Source organism: Micrasema longulum, unplaced genomic scaffold, assembly GCF_059751315.1.
Source record: "Micrasema longulum isolate JH-2025_06_02 unplaced genomic scaffold, ASM5975131v1 h1tg000149l, whole genome shotgun sequence".
NCBI lineage: Eukaryota > Metazoa > Arthropoda > Insecta > Trichoptera > Brachycentridae > Micrasema > Micrasema longulum.
In genome coordinates, this window is record NW_028277355.1 from 407,114 (window position 1) to 424,948 (window position 17,835).

Here is a 17,835-nt window from a genome sequence, read left to right on the forward strand (position 1 = left end):
TAACCTACATCGAGCCGACCAGGAAGGCAGAGGGCGACCGCGCGAAGATGTTACCTCCGCTTCAGTCGGGCCGCGACTGTTTCGGTATCATTCCACCTCACATGTCAAGCCTCGTGAGAGGGACGCCGCTAGCGCATCTTCATACAACCCGTGCAGGACAGGTGTATCGCGGCGTAGCGGACCGAGAGCCGCGTGTCGAACGACAACAGTCTACCCGCGACCGCGGAAGAGTGAGCGTCATTCATATCGCACCGCGAAACACAACCGTAGCGATACAGTATCGCAGTTGCGGCGTAGCGATCTAATTTTGCGTAGCGCCGCATAGCTCTACGCGGACACTACAACACCCAAAAATCCATTTTTATTTAGTGTTTTTAGTCAAATCACGTAAAAATACGGAGTTGTACGTTAGTAAAAACAAACAATTTTTACTTGCGTAAAAACATTTATATATTTTCAATTAACACAAAAGTGACTTATTTATCAATTTCATGTTAAAATGTTGACTTCAAGTGATGTTAATTTGTATCGAAAAGTGAAAGCTTAGTTAAAAAATATATTTCTGATAAGTGCGCAAATTGTATGTTGGTACGTTAAATTTATACGAAATTAACGGATTTTAAAAAATACTGTTTTTTATGATGTTTAAAAAAATGTTGAGATCATCTATAAACTTTTAATTCATGTAACCGCAGAGTTACGTTTCGTTATTCAAGAAAACGTGTTACACATTAAATGGTTAAATTTCATTCGACATTTACAGTCCATATATTACAGTCGTAAATCGGTTTATCTCGAACATCCTGGAGTGACATTTGTTGACCAGTTTTCTGTCTAAAAACGTTAAAGTTAAGTACGTCGTGTCCTCGTAAAAACGAAACACCGCACATAATACCTGCTGTCTTCACGCAATGTTGTACCAAATCCATTAGTAACTAAACTTCTGTTAATTTGTGCTGTAAACAATAATTAATTATCCGTCATCATCGTGAAAAATAGCTTCATAAACAGTGGCTAAAGTCTGCACCATTCGACACATTGAATAAAGGTATGATTTTATTACATATTACTTTATTAGTTAATTGCAAATATTGTTTTTTACTGACACTGATTTAGAAGGTTTCTTTATCTTATATATATATTTTTTCCATAATCTATAATACAAGTGTTATATTTTTACAAATAGAACTTAGTTACGTGCTAACTGATATCTTAAATCTTTTTTTTCCATAATAGGATTGCTTAAAGTAAACAATTATGTTTACAAATATCAAATCGGTACATATTAAATCTTAGTATATTTCTTTGACAAATACTAATTATAAGTTTATTGATATACTCGTAATTTCAAAACATCAAGATAACACCACCCGAAACTACTTAAGTACAGACGTAATTTTATGAAATTTATCATAATTATTCGAAAAAAGTGTAGGTAAATCTTGATTTTTTTGATTGATTTTTGATCTTGATTTTTTTAAACCAAATGTGTGCATTTTCTTTATTTAGGCTAATTTTTCAATATCTGGGGTCATTTCCATCGAGTTGCAAATACTCACTATTCGAAAACGGTAATAGAGTTGTGGTAGAGTGGGGTTCGAACCTCGGATGTGAGTCCGTGACACTAGCCACGTATTACTTCCCTGTTCATATACGGTAATAACATTACAATACAAAAATTAAAAATTATATTATTAACATACAAATATGCATATGGAAAGTAGTTAAACAATTGTATTAATCTCCACTAATAAGTACGACATGTGAATATTTTGTTTGGTTGCGTAAGAAAATATTTTTTCACTTTTGTTTAATTAAAAAAAAAAGAAGCTTTCGAACTTTTTATAATAAAACTTATCTGATCAAACATATTGAGATATATTCTTTTTGAAGGTTTTATTGAGCTTTAAAATACATTTTTTTTACATTAAGTATGTATGAAGTAGGTATTTTAATAACAGCATTAAACAATGTTTTTTTTCGTATAAATGAATTATTTGTTTAAAAATAAAATTGATTTATTAGACAATCATTTAAAAAATGATTTATCAGTCAGTAGAATATAACAAGGTAGATATAACAGTAGAATAGGACAAGTAGAAATTAATTACTTCATAATTAAATTGATTGAAATTATTTTTCAGAAATTACTCCTACTCCTACGGTTAATTAAACCTTAGTTTATATAAGCGTATACATTTACAAAAAGTACGCTAGCTGTAAAATGTAGGTAATTTAAAAATAGAATCATTATTTGAATCAATATTTGAAACGCTTAATGTGTAATTTTTCAGTAATGGGGTAATTTATTTCATATGGAATCACTTAATAAAAGATCTATTAATTATAATATATTGATTTTATTAATTTGTTTTTTAAGGAATTGAAATTTCTTTTACGCGATTAGCCTACATATTAAACAATTGTAAAACGAATTAAACGATTTGACGGAAAATCATTTTTAATATAAAATAAAACATTTGTAGGTGGATATATAGAGGCATTCGTATTTGTATGTCCGTGTCCGGGCGGATAAAGAATACAATTTTGTATTAAAATTGAACCAACATTTTGGGCTAACGTTTTCGACGCGATGGCTTTTTACTCTCAGATAAAAATCCTGAAAAGGGAAATCTAGCGGAGGTACCTCTGCCTATTTTTCCGGTTGGTACATTTGACTAATATACATGAGGTCCGGGTGTGATCTTTGGGAAACAGACACGAAATATTGATTTAAAAGCTGGTTTTACAATACAATATTTCATTTCTACTGAACTGGCACTTGAACCATAAGACCTTACGTTCATGTAACAGATGATCAATATACGTTGTATTTCGTGTACCAATGTAGTGCACCAATGTACCAATGTGCCTTCTGCACCACAGGGTGAGAATAGGGACATGATGATATGTGAAGTGTGTATATGTGTGCATGGATAAAATAAAATAAAATAAATTGAAGAAAGAAGAGAACTGACATTAAATGATTTTGGTGATTTGATTTTATGCTTCGTTACGTGACTATGAGAACTTGCTTAGCATTTTATTTATTTTTTTCAATACATTAACCCAATAACACTTTTAAAAGATTAACAACGAATACCGTGAATAATATTTCATCGCTTTTATTACGCCAATTTTATGTCACAATAATTAAACTTGTAGAAAAGCTCATGGTTTAAATTAAAAATCCATTTTAAAACTTGGGTAAGCTTTGATTTATTTATTCTCGAATGAATTATTAAATCAGGACATGGTATGTACCGTAATCAAGAATTTGATGGTGTAAATAATCCTTATGTATTGTTTCACACTTAAGTCTTGAACAATGGCCCGTTTTATATTGAGAATCTGTATTACGTCAGCGAACAGATGCATTCTGAATATATTCTTCGTAGCTTTAAGCTCCTTAGCGATAAGTTCTGAAGATGATTATTTAAATATTTCATAAGAAGTCATCTTCACAACATACAAAAGTGTTTTCGGAATATATGTGTATGTTTGTGTTTATGCACTACTACAAAAACATTTTAAAAACATGTGTTGATGTAAGTTTTTGTTGTATTTTTGTAATTTTTGCACCATAATAGGGTGAAAAGTCGAATCCGAATACCAAGAGTCGAATTCAGAACCTCCGTATTTTAGGCAAACGTCTCATTCATTACACCGCGATGGCGGTTAATCGTTTGATATTATATTATTTTTATAAACATCAGACGAATTATTGTTGTTATATTTAGAAATTATGCAATTACAATTAAAAGTGCCAGTACCTATATTATATATAACGCCAATTTCATAATATAATACTTTACAAACTTATAGGTACTTTATAAAATGATTTCATTAATATTTATTTTTATTTGATTACAAATATTATTATTTTAACGTAGTTATGCAGAAAACAGCGTCCACAATTCCGAAAAAAATAGTTAATTTATTTTTGGGTGCAGATGATCTAAGCGTAAGACTTCTGTCAGCTAGTTCATCTAGAATGCATAGTTCAATATATTCGGGAGCTCATAATGTAGTAGTGTATACAACAGGCTACCGGAGCGGTACAGAACGTCAAAAAATGCTAATGAGAATCTCAAACAATACGATTTGAGGCAGTATATCGAAGATGATATTTTAATGTGTAAGTGTTGGTTAGCCTCCGTGGTATATTTTTCTATACGTAAGTATATCAATATTATTTATGCATTGTAAAATAAGGATTAAAAATAAACATATATATTTAAATGACATGTGAAATATGTAAAAATAAAACTTGTAAATAAAAATGGAAATTGATTTTATTTCTTCAAATATAAGAAAATATGATGTACATAGTTTTTTACATGCTTATTTTTTTAATATATGACAAACGAAAACTGAAACTTAAATATTTCACTATTACATAAAAACTTGATTAAGTGATTTTTTAGTGCGCTATAATATTTATTCAATGGAATTCGTTCACTTAAAATGTCCATTTAATCTTGTACTAATAGTTCATGTAAATTCGATAATATTTTGTTGGTTTGTTATATTGTTTCTAGTAGATACCTGGCACAAAAACCCAATTAAAATTTTCCCATAAGACACCGATCGAAATCTCAGGTGCGTTTATTTGAGACCTGAAACAAACCTCCTACGGTTTCATTGTGCCTCGGTTATGATCTTTAAAATTTATTCATAAATCTTTATAGAGTCATATCCCAGGCAACTAGCGTCTTGATCTCTCCTGCTTAACTCATGAATAATAAGAGGCAAGAAGACTACATATTATTGTAAAAGCTCACAAAAAAAGAGGCTGAAGAAAATAAAACATTAAGAAACTGGACGGAATATATTCATAAAAGTTATAAATATTTGAAACACTTACTTTTTGATTTTCCACGTTTAATTATTTGGGTACGTATTAAGTTTGTCTAAAATTACAAAAATATATTTAAATTGCACGGTTTTAGAATGCGTCCGTTCTTTTGTGAAACTGCAAAGTTTGTCAAAAATACACCTAGTAATGAAGGACGATTGTAAAACAAGTAGGAACTACACATATAACAAAAGAACACAAAATGCAGTTAAATAATAATTACTTTTCTGAGTTCGCTAATTACTTCATTGCAATTAGTCAAACTTTTCATAATAATAATGGAAAACATGTTTGACATATTTTTACAAGGGATCTTAAATTAGATAATTTAGGAAAATTCAAAATCCAAAAACGTTTCCGTGGTGTATTTTTATTATTAATAACCGTATATTTTTTTTAATAATAGACCCTTGTTAAGAGGTTTAATTATAAAAATATAAGTAATTCCGATACCCCATATTCCTTTTCTGAGAATTTGTAGTCAGGAAGTTAACATCGAACACAGAGGATGCATTTTAGGCATCTTCGTTTTATTTGGTAAGATTCAAAATATAAAGAGTAAGTTAATTTTTAAGGCTAGACAAATGAGCACTCATGTATTGAAACTGGATTTTACACAATAACTAAATACTTAGTTGTTTTATTGAAACACATTAAGTTGATGTTTAAAATAGAATTACAAAGTCCATTATCAAAACATCTCAGATATTCAGCACAACGATGATGCAAAAAAAGTTAACGACAAATTTTAACAACTTAACAGCACAGAAAAACACATTTGGGAAAAAATGTTATTCCTCACAGATTATCTGAGATTCAAAAACTTATTTATTAGGTACAATATGATATATTATCGAGCAGGCTGCAAATACGTCTCTTAGCTTTTTCATCATCATCATCATTCCCTTTCCGCACCTTGTAGTGCATAGGACACTGCACTGCTTCACCAATCACAGCGTATCTTGATCATTTTTTTTGTTACACGAAGATAAGATGATCAGTCTAACGCTTTAGGTGCCAGTCCAGGGACTATGAAATATGCCAGTGTGGAAACACAATTTTAAATAAATATTTCATATCAACCATGTCAGAAATCGAACCCGAGACCTCTTGCATGGTAGGCAAATGCGCTAGCCAATACTCTACAAGGCCGACAATTTGCCACTACAATAGTCTACTTAGCTTGTTATCTGGCAAAAACAATAATAATATTAATACTAAACGTTTTTTTGTAAATACATAAACTCTTAAAAATGTCGCAAAGGCATTTAAATCGGCCGCTGTTTGTTCCAAATTTGTAGATAAGTATCAATCATCTTTTACAAAAATATCTTTATATAAATTAGACATAAATAACTAGTAAATATTTCGATATTGGGAGGAATTTTTCCTCATTTTAAAATGTGAGAAAACTTCTATCAACATTTTAAACTTTTATAATGTCATTAAAGAAAAACGGATATATAGCATATGTTACGGTATTCAATATACAAATATGAAGTATTCAGAATTCGAAAACGCATTTTTTAATCATTAAAACCAGTATTCAAATACTTAAAAATTTAGTAATCTACGAATATTCAACAATAAATGTCTAAATATTATTAGCGGATAATAATGTAATTTATGCAAATCCAATGAGCCTAATTTACCTTCAATGATGTTTAAAATAAACGATAAAAAACCCTTAATAAGTGAACGCACGCACTTGAATTTGTAAGTACATTGAGAATTATATTCAGTTCCAGTTATCCGATCCCGGATTAACCGCATTTCTTGTGGAAAATCGGTACGAGTTTTAATAGTCATATTGCACCTTTGTTTAATAGGTATATTAGTATTACATCACTGATGAATTCATGACAGGAAGTAATAAGTTGATTAGTTTTATCAGAGAAGATTGGTTTGTAATTGATTTTATCGTTCATGTAAAATAAATGAATTAGAAGCGTTTTTCGAAGGCATCAATATTATTCGTATGCGTTTTATTTTAATGTAATTTTATATTTTTGTTTTTGATGAAAATAATACTAAAAAATGGACGTAGGAACTTATTTTTTAGATAATTGCGTGTAGTAAAAATGTATATTTTTTAAAAATAAATATGTTCCTTACTGAAATAACAAACATGAAAAAAATACTTCGGAGCCAATTGCACTAAAGAAAGTTAAATTGCAAATGCTTGAAGTAAAATAATTTTCTACTTACAATAAAACTGAAAAAAATTCTACAATAAAAAACAATGAAAAAACATACAATACCATCCCGTTTTGACAAAAAAATACTTTAAATTTTTAACCCTTTGTTTTCTAAACATTGATTTAGTAGACAATTTTAACCTTTAAAAAATAATTTATGTTATAAATAACCTGCTAACGATTATGTATTTTCTATATTTTTATGTATAAAAAAAAATGGTCGTCAATAATTTTAACTTCGAGAAATTGCATATAAACACATGTTTTTTCACAAAAATAAACAAAAAACCAGCATTATAATTAAACCACAAAAATCTTTGAAAAATTATAAACTTATTTTCTATCATAATTGTTATATTGAAGTGGGTAAAGGAGAAGTAATTTAACACGACTAATGTTGTCTTCTAAAATCTATCTGCTTACGCTTACGTTTTGTTAAAAATACGTCTTAGTCAGTTTATCTGTAAAACGTAAATGAATGCTAGACTTCTAACCATCCATGCGCTTTGTAAGACTTACTTTGTAAGCTCTGCAAGACGTGTTGAAATCTAGTTTCTGTAGGATACTTAATTTTTACATAATTGGAAATCAAGAACTGAATCAAAACAACCTATGCGTTCTGTAGCTGCAAGACGTGTTGGGTTATTTTTTATACAGAATTATGAGGTGATTTTATCGAAAATGGCACTATTAAAGTATTAAAATAATAAAACAATATTTTTTATTTATTATTAGTTTGGCGCGATGTACATATTGTTTTTTTTTTAAATATAAATTCGCATTAATTTTTTTTTTTTAAATAAAAAAAAACAGTAAAAAATGCACTTGTCTACTTGTCTAATTGCATTTACATGCAATTTACTTCCTTCATTCTCAGTCTAATATCTCAATACTAATCCATCTTATAAAATATCTTCAAGTACATTACATTAGAGCTGTCCTCATAATAAGCCATTATTCAAATTAAAAATAACCATTGGCAGTTAGTGATTTATGATTCACGTGAAGATTATGTTAATTTAAGAATATTGAAAGTGAAATATGCATGTATTAAACTGTCTGCTTCAAGAATGAACTTATAAAATGGATCTTATTTAATAAATAGTAACTATGTTCGGTTTTAAATAGCAAATCGTGATGAGTTGTTACAATAACCAAGGAAAATTCAATTCTTTTAAAAAATATAAATTTTTTAAACTTATTTTTGTATCAACCCCTTGTAAAATGAGTTTTGAGACTCTGATTTTCTCTTCTTGGGTAATATTATTTTTTTATATTCCTTGTTTTATATGACATTGCTGGTTAAATTAATTTTTTTTTTGAACTTATTTATTCTCTTAGTAATTTTTACTTGCAAAAAATTTCTGCGTTATATTTTATTTGTTGCTTTCTGTAAGCAAGCCAATTTCTATTTAATAACCTTAAATCAATGCGTTGGTTACAGAACACTTTCGAATAAAATATTCAACTTTGCCTGCATACACAAATGAAATTAGTATGTTTACTTCATTCACCGACAGGCACTAATACATTCATAGATTAAGTTTTTTGACTGACATTTCTTGGTGGAAATAAATTTAAATAAATATAAAAATAACCGTATTTGGGTTCTACCACAAAAAAAACAAACTTAACATTTTTTTATGACACACATTTAAATACTACTAACAAATATCAACATTTTCTTGTCCCTGAATCAGCTTTTCTCAAAACTTCTTGGAAATATTAGAAATAAGGAATAATGTCTATAATGTTTCTTAAATAAATGAAAATATATGTTTTCAATTTCCAACTAGCAAAAGTTTTAAATCCCGCAGTCTTCTTATGCCTAGTTAGTATTAATTATCGGCAAAATAATGTTTAGTCCTTGAACTTTAAAACAGTAGGTAATTTTTACATACAAACTGATGTACGTACTTTTAAATTGGGTGTCTACACACTACAACCTCAACAGGTTAGTAGTTTGTACCGTCGCGTCGTACATATAGAACATAAATACCTATTTTTTATTTAAGGAGAGATACTAAATCATATCGTCTGCTTAACCTTTTCAGACCTGAATTAATTCATAGGAATACAAAGGGAAATTTAAAATATTTTGTATTTGGTTTTGGAATTATTTAAAAAAAAAAAAAAAAAATATCTGCCGTTCATTTAGAATAAATACTAGGTTTGACAGTGTCAACAAACAAAATTCATGAAACACGTATTATTATCTAACGATATATCGATGCCTTAGTTCATAAGAAATTACAAATACAAACTCTACGGTTGCTCAGGATTAAAGTTAATGTGCTAATTATCAGAACGTTTTGATAGTTAGTTATGGAGCTTAGGTATTGTTAAGTTAATTTTTATCATTTGAAAATATCTGTCTAACAAGAGAAAACCAATAGTTTTTGAGAGCAATTCGTTTTTAGAATTAAAAAGTGGGTGTTTTTAAATAAAATTAATAGTATAACTTAAAACGTTTTTTTTTTTAGATCTACCTCTGTGGAACTGGGCCAACGATGTGTTTCAATTTTTTCTGTGTGATACCGAAATAATTCAGTTTAGTTATTAAAAAAAAAAACTTTGTTTTTCAATAGGTACGCGAGTAAATATTAAAAAAATAAATTATATTAAAATAAACATCAGAGATGAAAGGGTTAAAAACAAATTACCTGCCATTTTTTGCTGTTTTTTACATTTATTATGTTTTTCACATTATTTTTACTAACGCTACTGGTTTTACGGTACCGATATAATATTTTATTATTTTATCGCTCAATCAACATCATTGAATCTTGTTATTTTTTTAATCGATTTTTTAAACTATTGACGCATAGAATCAATGTTTTTCGATGTTTTAATTAAGATTTATAATTTTGCAACATTTAAAAAAAGGATTTTTGCATTACATTTATAGCGTTATATAAAAAAATACATATTCAGTAAATTGTCAATAAAATAAAAAATGTATTTCGATACACGAATAATTTTACCTGAGTTTACTTATTGACGGGGTCAACATATAAGGCTCTTGGTAAGAATGCGGTTATGTGTTTCGACGATGTCAGATAGTTTCGACAAAAATTGTAGGGTTAATATTTGCGAGTTCACGAGTCAATCTTTATCGAAACTCAACCAGACAGTGTCACAACTTACCACCGCATTTCTTCCGTGCGCCTTAAATGTAGACCCCGTCTATAGTTATATGTCAATTTGCATATTTTAGGCAGAATTAAAAAAAATTAAAGGAAAAAAAAAGATTTATTCAAAATTTATAAATTAATTGAGTCGAATAATTCCACACCCCTCTTTATCAAAAAATGAAGAAAAAATTTTTTTTTTAGAGATAACTGTTTTATAATCCTTTATAATTATTAGGAAAAACATAGAACAGTTAAAATGGCGTGCTAAAACCCTCCATAAATTGAAGTGTTTTTGTGATTTCTGAGTTTTGTACAACATCCACTTTGAGGTGTTTGGAAGTAAGGAAGAAAGAGAAAGAAATACATTTCGTAATGGATTGATTGTACTATTTTTTTAATTTTCTTACTTGTTTGGAATGTTTTAAAATTAACTAAATATTTTTTTCTTGTTTTTTCCAGGAACCAGATATCAAAACAAATAAATCTTTTATTTTAAAACTACCGGAATCAATTTTTAAATATCTTAAAAACAAACTTTGTGTAACAAGTGAGACAAAAGTGTTTTTAACATTTGAAGATTTTGTCAAAAGTGCTTTACAAATGACTGGTTAAAATCAACTGAAGACAAATAATGTTCCTGCCCTTATGAAAAATGTACTAATCGCTATCCTGTAAACTGCCCGGTGCATGCTTCAAGGTAAAAAAATAATATTATCTATTGTTTATATAAACAATCTTATAAATTTATATTTTTTATGATATTTATATAATGAAACATTCGAATGAACAAAATTCCTTCTGAAAAATTATATTTAATAAAACATACACTTTAATGAAAGACACGTTGACATCTACTTATTTTGATAGATAAATTACTGGTTTAAACACTCAGGCAGGTATGTTTTTTTTAACAGTTAAAATTATATTTTGGCTGCAAGATTTAAGTATGTGTGTGGGTGTGTAACTCCTAACATGCGCAAAATATCTATCATCCTACATAGCACATAAGCCCGAATACGTGAATTACGATGACAGAAATAGGCTCAGGTGTTGTCTTCAAATTATATTCGACAGGCGCCGTAGCACAGTTGATTAAACAGCCAACTATGAAACTGGCGTCACAGGTTCGATTCCCGCCAATTGCTAGAAAAAAATCCATCATTTTTTTTCCTCAGTTGGTGTATTATTCATTACTTCCTTTCATATCCTTTCTTTTTCACCTGGTGACAAGCCTCTCGAATAGAGGCTTAGAAAGTTATTGCTCTAAAAATTAAAATAAATCACAAGTACCCTTTAAACGTTTACAATAAATCAGTGTACAGTGCATCTTAAGAGCAACCACAACAATCTGTGCATGCTCGCAAAGTTAGGTTATTTGCACACGGCCAACATCAGCCTTGTTGGATAAGATTGTTGATGAAGTAACGACGCTAGTCTTGTTTACATGTGAATATTAAATCGTGAATATTAAATCGCCAGGTATGCAATTTCATCTAAAATAATTTTTAATTGTAAATATGTACATAAAATTTATATAACTTCTGTTTTATAAAACACCATATAAATTATTATTATTAATTTTTACTTTTGCATGAGTTATGAAAAAAGTTTCAAAGAGTTCAATGATTTCATTTTGCTAGCTCTAACAAGTATGTAATGATAAATTTAATAAAGTAAAATACCTGTCTTCTCTCTCCGCCTATTAAAAATTGACCGTATTATTGGCATTGAGTCTTGCACTGAGCCCGCTCTAAAGGAATTGAATATTACGACAAGAGAACTTTGTATGGTGATGGTAATGATATTGATATGAATGATGAGAATGTGGATTTTTAATTATATTTAATAAAAACTGTACATACATAATTTACATTTTAGAATACAGAAATTATACTATATCCTAGAGGCAAATCGTCTATGTAAGCAATAATTCGCAGCTTAGCATTATATTTATCTATTTATAATAATGTTTTACGGTAACTTTATTTACAGAAAAAACGAACAAGTAATTATCGTTTCTTTTATATCTTTTTTTCATTGATTTTTTATTTATAAATAAAACTCATTATAAAACACGCCCAGCGTCAGAAAGAAACAAGCCAAATATTCTAGTTTATTTCTTCATAAAAATAAGTATACTTTATTTTTAACATCTTAAATTCAGTCGCGGTTTCATTTTTTTGAGTAAACTTGCAGGTTACACAAATTATTTAAATATTTTCTATTTGGAAAACATTCTTTCGAACATTATTTCTTAAAGCGTATTTTTCTTTGAGATGATACAGTTGACATATGACCACCATTACTTTCGTGTAGTCATATTGCAGGCATGTGGCGCTCGACGCGGCTATTTTTGACATTATTTATTTCTAAAACGAATCGACTAGTTGACATTTCCATTGAAATGGGAATAATTATATTATTATGTAAAGTAATTGAAAATATAGCCACATAGTATAATTTATCACGAAGTTAATAATAATCGTCGTTTGAGTTGGTTTCATAGGTAAGAGATGTTGTATTACACAAAACCGCAGAAAAAATAGCAATTTAAAGTATATTAGTATTTATTTATAGCTTACCTCTTATTAAAATCACTACTCGCCCCTGCTTGATCCCCAACAAGAAAATTATTAAAATATGCTTCTTGTACGTGTTTCTGATCAAAATATAAAACTAAAATCATAAATCGTATTTTTGCTGACATTATTTACGTATTCGGCTTTATGTGATTATGACAGGATGACTTTTAAAATCTAAATCACTGAGAACATTTGTTATAAGAAAAAAACAATAAATATAATACAATGAAATCACTGCATATCCTTTAACTGCAACCATTTTACTCTTACCTTCCTTGGCAATGTTCAACCTTTTTTGATACCTGTCTCCTTCCTCAATTCCACTTTAACATAACAAATAATTGTATGTTTTTGCTAACCCAGCCGTTCCAGTGATGCAACCGGCGGCGGCGGCGGTGATGCAAATTGCATTGAATTAATTAATATCTTGGCAACTTTTATGAATACAAAGATTTTTTTTTGTAATCTTTTAGTAAACCCTAACATATGGGGAAAAAAATGTCCGTCGGTATTGAAATATCGAGTACCCTAAGACAAATATATAAAACATTCATTTGAGAGAAAGAGACGTAATCTTATTAGATCACTAAGCGCGACACGCATATAATTTGAATAAAATTAAAAGAGACAGTGGTTATAAGGCGATCATTTCCTAATTCCAATTTATTTATTTTGTTTATTTTATAAACGTTTATGTACATTACCAAATATTTCAATGCAAACATAACACGAAAAAAATAATATTCAAATTTAAACATACAAAGATAGTAAAATAAAAATACCCAGCAATTATAGAAAAATAATGCTTTCCTCTCTGAACTCTTTTTCACTAATATGAAAGACGTCGATATCCGAAGAGATACGGTTAAGTAAAAACATTGCTCTTCCTACTGGCATTACCATCAGCAAGTTGGTTCTGCAAGTAGGAAGATAAAACAGCTTAAGCTGTCTATGTCTAAGGTAATCATTAGGAACATAAAGAAAAGTACTCTACATTACACCTATGTTGATCGTAATACCACGGATCAATTAAAAAAAATACATAGGCAAGTATGCGTTTCTTCTTTTCTCTAAACTATTGTAGACAAGTAAACGTAATTAGAGGTTGCCACTCGTGTGAGTTACTTGGGGGAGTGTCTTTACACAATTTAAATGTTAATATGATTATTTTCTATGTAAATTATAAATTAGGTGCCAAGATCGTCATTGTCACCGTTATCAATATGTATCGACTTTTTTTAATGATCCCGCATAAGTGAAATTCGTTTCGATGTTTTAACTACCATTGGAGTAAACTTTTTTTCGATGTTTTTAGAAACTGATATGTTTATGTACTAGTTGTTGCCAATAAGTACATTCAGTGTAAACCGCAACACATTACAAACAACCAGTACGTAACACCATCATATTTCCACATTTTTTAATTTTTTTAAATAAATGGCATAAACTGCCTTTAACATATATTGAACATAAATATGGAAAAAAAATACAAATATAAATACAAAATAAAAAAAATAGTAAATTGCATAACTATAACAATAGTTACAAGTAGGTAAATACAAATAAAACCAAAAATATCAAAGAAATAAATACATAAATATGAAAAAAAAACATACACATAGTTGATCCTGAAGGTGGCTCCGGCAGCGGTAGCTGAAACCCTGAAACGAATAAAACCAACACGTGATTACCCAAAATAGACATGAAATAAAAATAATTATATTTTATATTTCTATGCGTAAAATATCATAAGTACTTTATTTCCAAAATAAATGTATCTATTCTATTTTCTTTCCCTGTGTATTGATAGTATATTTTTTTTAACGTTTTTTTTTTGTAAATAAATAAATAATTATTAATTTACCAACCTTTAACTGAAACCAAACGAAATTTTAATATTTAATCAGAAAACAAAAAATTCTACATTTGTATAAAAAATACGGAATTCGATGAACTAGAACTCTTGAAATAAATTGATTAAAAACAATGTTTGCAGTCCATATGGGAGAGTTATATTCAATTCGACTTCTATGTGCAAATCTGTATATATATAATATAGTAAATGTATTTATGTAGATTGTTCTCGACCCAGTTGTTACCACTGATGTATCAAGATACATGTATTGTAGATTGCAATATGTCCACATTTGATATCCCCTCTCGTGTGAAAATAGAAGTAGGCGGAGCTTATAATCCCCCCTAGATAAACCCCCCTCCGAGCCCCTCGTTATGACATGTCGCCCGTCACCTCGGCTAGGTTGCCCGCCGTTTGCCTGCGAAATACGAAACGACCATGTTTGTATGAGAAACGGTTTATGACCAGGTTTATTGGCAGTCAAATGCGGTGTTTGTATTTCGATTTGATTTTTCGCTTCCTCGTTAAAACCCGCTAGTCATTAGGTATTCATAATTTTAGTATTTTAATACATCGCAGCCATGTAAAAGCAATATCAGTGTTCAATATTGACAGACATAATATGCAAAAGCACGCTTTAGTGAACTGAGAAAAAAAGTGAGGAACAGAAAATACTTAAGACACCGTGGCATAGTTGGTTAGACGGCAAAATGTGATACTGTCATCGTGCGTTCGATTTCCGCCAGTTTTAAGAAAATAATCCAAGAACAATTTTTTTCTCAATAATTGATTTGGTTATTTTTTTCAATATTTTCTCACTCCCGTTTGCTGACAACCTTAAAAAAAAGGCTTGGCTGGTTTCTTTTTTTTAAATACTTAAGAATTAATGTAAAAAAAAATGTAAGCTTAAAGAATATTATTTTATGATTAAAGCATTAACTTTGTGGTCAAGCATTACACCAAATGTATACAAATATTTTTAAATAACCACTTTACCATATTATATTTATTTAATTGGTCTAGGTGTTGTGGTGTAATATTCTTAATTTTCTTTCAAATCCTATCTTTCTCACCCGCTGACAAGCATCTAGAATAAAAGATTGGCGGGATATTCTGTAAAAATAAAAAATAACAAAAAAATGTTAAGGGCCCAATTACAAAAAATAAACTTAAGAAGAAAAAAAATTACGTTAAGGTTTCATTGCAGATGGGGTAGAATGCCATATTACTCTGTCTTTGTATGCCGACCCCACTACATATATTTCATTCATGCATACGCACGCCGATTATTCCGACTTTTGTTATGTCAGTTTCTAAATATTTGTTGAATTTGGTATTGCTATATCTTTCTCGGTCTTCTTCATTTACTGCATCCATCAACATTCGCATCGTAAATCCTTTTGCCCGATCTTTTGCTGTCTATTCGCTCTACATGTCCAAACCAACGCAGCACTCCTTTTTTGATTTTGTCAATTATGCTAGTCTCAGTTTTATCCACCTATGTATTGCTTGTATTTTTTTTTTCATTTATAACATCAAAAATGTAATTTTATTCAATTTTGTTTTTTTAATAAAAATAAAAAATAAAAAAATCTCGGTAGATTGAGAAATACAGTAGATCGAAATTATGCAGAACTCGTATATAAAACTAATATTGAACGTAGTTACGCAGAAAGCAGCCAGTCCACAAGTTCTAAAAAATTAAATATTGGTGTCATCGGGTGCAGTAAGGTCAATTCTAAGGTCTGCTAAAAACAGCCAGGCCGCTTTCATACAAAAAACTGTGATAATCACCTTCTGAAAATAGTATCGATCACAAAAACGGCATTTTTTAATTTGCAAAAAACACCCACAATACTAGAAAAATCCTACGGAACATTAAAAATCATTAAAACAAGACAAATACATAGTTGGATTCTTGTTTGTATTATTTAAAAAAAACTATTGTATTTATTGTTTATCATTTGTCAAAAACAAAAACATTCCGACTCTTCTGAAGAATTGATTATTCACTCTTTTCACAAAAGTGTTATTATCTTAGTTTCACTTTTCTATAGCTGGCTGCTTTCTGCATAACTACGTTCAATTATTCCGCATTTAGATTATTACTTTTATAATTATCATCATTATACCCTTTCCGCACCTAATGTTGCATAGGGCACTGCATGGTACACAAATCACAGCGTATCTTGATATGAAATATTCTGGTGTGAAAACACCGTTTTCAAATAAATATTTCGCATTAACTATGTTGGGAATCGAACCCGATTCCTCTTGCGTGGTAGGCAAACCCGCTTACTATTACACCATACGCCGGTAATTGCATTACAGTATTATTTTCAGCCAATGACAGAAATTTATATAAATTGGAAGAAATTAAAAATAGAGTTACGAGAATAGTGCTTTAGAAAAAGTCGATATGATAAAATAGAAAAGATGCAAGAAGATAATGTGTTTTTTTTAAATATTTAAATTTTTAATCAATCAAATGCTCAAATACTTCATTATTAACATAATGTTTGATAAAAATTTCCATAAGTATATTACTAAAAATAAGGATAATAAAGCTGTCATTTGAAGAAAAAAAACACCATCACGATTTTTTTTATGTACAAAGGTTTGGAAAGATGATATCAATAGATATGTAATAGAAGTAAATGTAAGTATTAGTTGATATCATCATCATCATTCCCTTTTCGCACCTACTTGTGCATAGGGCTATGCATTGCTATACCAATCGCAGCGTATTTTGATTTTTAAAAAAACATGAAGGTAAGATGATCAGTCTTTCGCTACAGGTACCAGTCCAGGAACTATGAAATATTCTAGTGTAAAAACACCATTTTAAAAATGTCATTTTTTTCAGCCATGTCGAAATTCGAACCCGAGACCTCTTACGTGGTAGGAAAATGCACCAACCATTTCACCACGAGGCCAAAACTATGTTATATAAGCCAAATTAAGATTTTTGTATATTTAGTTTTTTTAAATATTTTTTTTTTTATTTAGGGAAAACAACAGTTGTTTTATAAAAATACAAAATATTTTAAAAGTACATACATACATCTCGTTAAAGTTTTTTATAAATATGATAAGAGAACATGTTCTATAGAAAAGACAAAAAATAATACATTTCATAAGACAAGAGAAGAAAGAGCAAGAAGAGATGAGAAAATAGAGTGAAGGAGTGAAGGAGAGGAATTTTAAA

The 17,835-nt window shown here is 29.2% G+C and overlaps 1 protein-coding gene across 2 annotated transcripts in view; it reads left to right on the forward strand.

Moving 5' to 3' along the window:
• Nucleotides 1-207: 207 nt before the first annotated feature.
• The window catches only part of LOC148284110 (uncharacterized), a 219,850-nt gene continuing 202,222 nt past the window's right edge, over nucleotides 208-17,835 (forward strand). Inside the window, exons 1-2 of one of the 2 annotated variants that reach the window (XM_088242663.1) lie at nucleotides 208-1,048; nucleotides 10,650-10,887. The gene's annotated coding sequence lies outside the window, so the exon portion shown is untranslated. The remainder of the gene's footprint in view (nucleotides 1,049-10,649; nucleotides 10,888-17,835) is intronic. The other variant, XM_088242664.1, reaches the window with a different exon arrangement.